A 3,284-nucleotide genomic window follows, 5' to 3' on the forward strand; every position below is an offset into this window, starting at 1 on the left:
ATTTAGGTCCTGAGTACAGCTCCTTGCAACCACATGGTGACTCACAACCATCTGTAATGAGATCTGATGCCCTCTTCTGGTGTGTCTGAAGACAGTGACATTGTGCTCACATTTATAAAATAAATCTTTTTTAAAAAAAAAAGTGTTCCTCTGACCACATACGTGCTGTGGCATACTCCGGCCTTCAGACAGTTTTTGATTCCTCTTCCCATCACTGAGCAGTTTAAACCCAGATCTTTCCTTGCATGGGGATCTTCATAATCTGTTCTGTTCTTTTTGTATATTTTCTAGAAGGTAGGTAGGATTCTTAGCCTCTGAGAATCCAAGCCTCTCCCATGTGGGTGACCAGAAGTCCTGCAAATACAGAACTTGGGACCAAGCCAGTGATGCCAGACTGATCCAAGTTGAAATGACTTTAAACCTCATCGTGCTTTGAACTGAGACATTCTGTTCCCTGATTCTGTTGTGCTTTTCCCAGCACTTAGTCTTTAGCAGCACTCAGGCATAGCCCTAGCAGTAGACCAATTTCAGCAATGGTTTACTCATCACACACGCATTGTGCAGACAGACCTTGGAAAGTACAGGTAAGCACAAAGAATTCTGTCAGAAACTCTAAAGATAAAGTTGCACTGAGTCATATTTGACAGATGTGAGGAGTCATATCTAAGAAGAGATTTCCCAGGGTGGTGGCACATAATCTTAGGACCTGAGAGGCAGGTACAGGCAGACCTGTGAGTTCTAGACAAGCTCCATCTACAAAGCTAGTTCTAGGAGAGCCGCGGCTGCTGGTAAATGCATATACTTAGAGATCAGTGTCCTGTGTGGGTCAGTCAGTGGCGTAATTAGGCAACAGCTCATCTAACCAAAATGAACATGTGTCTGACAGTTCTTGTGGCTAAGGATACATGTCAATGCTAGAAACTTGCCTCGTTAGTGTATGTGAGACTCTGGTTCTCAACCTCAAAGCAGCAGCAATAGAACGGTTCTTTTGTTTTTCATTTCATAAACAATTGCAAGCATAGTTCTGAACACCCATTTTCTTAGCACTCAGGAGGCTTAAAGTCCCACGGAAGAGAAGAAAGGTAACTAGGAGAAAACATTTCTTTAGCAATACTACAGAGGTGCTGGCCATTAAATCCAGGGTATTAACTAGCACTGAGCCTCAACCCCAGGACCGTAGAACAGCTTTAAAAGCCAACACTAATGAGTCTACTCCTCTGCCTCCCATTTGGTCAGGAGGATCAGCAAACACTGTTCTTCAATGTGCTCTGTGTGCTTCCCCGTCCCTGTCCCATGAGAGACACTTGTCTAAAGTGACAGAAGCTGACAGGAGGATGGCAATACCAGGAGACAAGTCTGGTTCCAAAGGGACTGGGTACGAGGTGCAGTTACAGCAGTGAAGAGGTAGCTGACATGGGAAGACTTTGGCCAGCAATTTCCTTTCAGGTCCATTCATAAAAGTAACAGGTTCCAGCTAGCAGTGGCCTGTCTTGTGTGGCCAGCGTGTGAGTTCACTTAGGAGCAGCTCATTCTTCTGCAGTAAGTAGTTTGGACCTAGGCTAGGCCAGCATTTGGGAGCACAGGACATGATTGCAGATTTACTGCCTCGTTTGACTTCACTACAAACATTCAAAACGGGTTATGACCCTCTGAAGAGCCCTTTCCAGCATTCTCTTTGAGGAAAATATACCAGTTACCCATGCATTTTGCTAGGTACTCTGAACTGTGAAATGCACGTATTAAGCCACGAAGGCATTTAATAAAGGTACAGGGTTGTGTACTTACAGGAGGACATGGAGTACAGAGAATGTTCTGAGCCACTGAAGGGGATGTGGACCATGAACACCACATACTGAACAGTCTGCCTATTTACCCGCCATGCAGCGGTCTTCAGCATAGTCTTAGAATCTCATGTCCACCGTCCTCGTACGGTGCTGTACCAACTAGAAGTCATTCCCTATTTCCTGGGACATAGCCTGTCCCAGGTAACTGCCACTCTTCTTCCTGTGTGGATTTACCCGTTCGATTTTAGAACCATAGTATGTTGCTTTTTGTGTCTGTCTTATTTCACTGATTATTAATGTTAAAACATGTCTCCATTTCTTTTTATTTCTGAGTAATGTCTAGATAAATTATGTTGCATACATCCATTCCCTGATTGGTGGGCATTTGAGTCATTTACATTTTCGGATCATCATGAATGAGTTTTACAAAGGTGTGCTTTTGTGTAGATGTGTTTCATTTGCTTTGTGCAGATGTTATATCTAATGTAAAGAACAGGGTCCACCTCCTCCCTTAAGGGTTAATCCAGTGTGGCAGGCCAGGGACCTGACTAGGAGCTACCCATATTTAAAATGAGTCCACTTAGTGCTGCTTGTGTGTGTATGGATGTGGGACCATGGCTAGCCTCCCAAGTTGGCCATCTCTGAAGGAAACTAATTCTCCCTTCCCAAAAGCCATTAACTGCCAATAGTTTCTCAGGGTGTCAGGGTTTGGTTTTGTTGTTGTTGTTGTTGTTTTGTTTGGTTTGGTTTGGTTTGGTTTGGTTTGGTTTTTCAAGACAGGGTTTCTCTGTATAGCCCTGGCTGTTGGGAACTCACTCTGTAGACCAGGCTGACCTCGAACTCAGAAATCCACCTGCCTCTGCCTCCCAAGTGCTGGGATTAAAGGTGTGTGTCACCACCGCCCAGCAGGGCGTCAGTATTTTTAATCCCAGTGTAAGAATACATACAATTAAAAAAAAAATACATACAATTAATTTTCAAACTTGTAGCACTTTCTGCATTTCTAGTTTTCACCACAAGGTGTCAATAAACCTGGCAGGAAAGCAGTTGAATGCTTTGGCCAGTAGAGGGCCCCTGGTGTTCCTCGGAGATTTCCTTTCTTTTCCTTCCCTTGCTCTCATTCCACCCGGGTCTGTCTTTGTAGCCTCCACTGTTGCACACCAAAAACCTCACCAAAGTTTTTTCACCTAAGGTTGGAGAGCAGTGGCTGGCGTCGGTACTTACTGTGAGCCTGGCAGCGATCTCAAGGCTTACTGAGTCCACTGGGTTTCATTAACCAAAGGAATTCTGGGAACAACCATGAGTTAGCCTGATGAGGAAGCCGCACATGGTTTTCCCCTCCGTGTCCTGGGAAGTCACTGGGCTTTAAAGATTCCCATAAGAATGCCTTTTATCCTTTGCACCACATCACAAAACCCAATGGCTGCCCTTGCATCTTTTCTCAAATGGAAGACAAAACAGGTGGGAAACGTGACCATTCCTAGAAGAATGTATTCCAAG

This window comes from Mus musculus, chromosome 8 (assembly GCF_000001635.26).
Source record: "Mus musculus strain C57BL/6J chromosome 8, GRCm38.p6 C57BL/6J".
Taxonomy (NCBI): domain Eukaryota; kingdom Metazoa; phylum Chordata; class Mammalia; order Rodentia; family Muridae; genus Mus; species Mus musculus.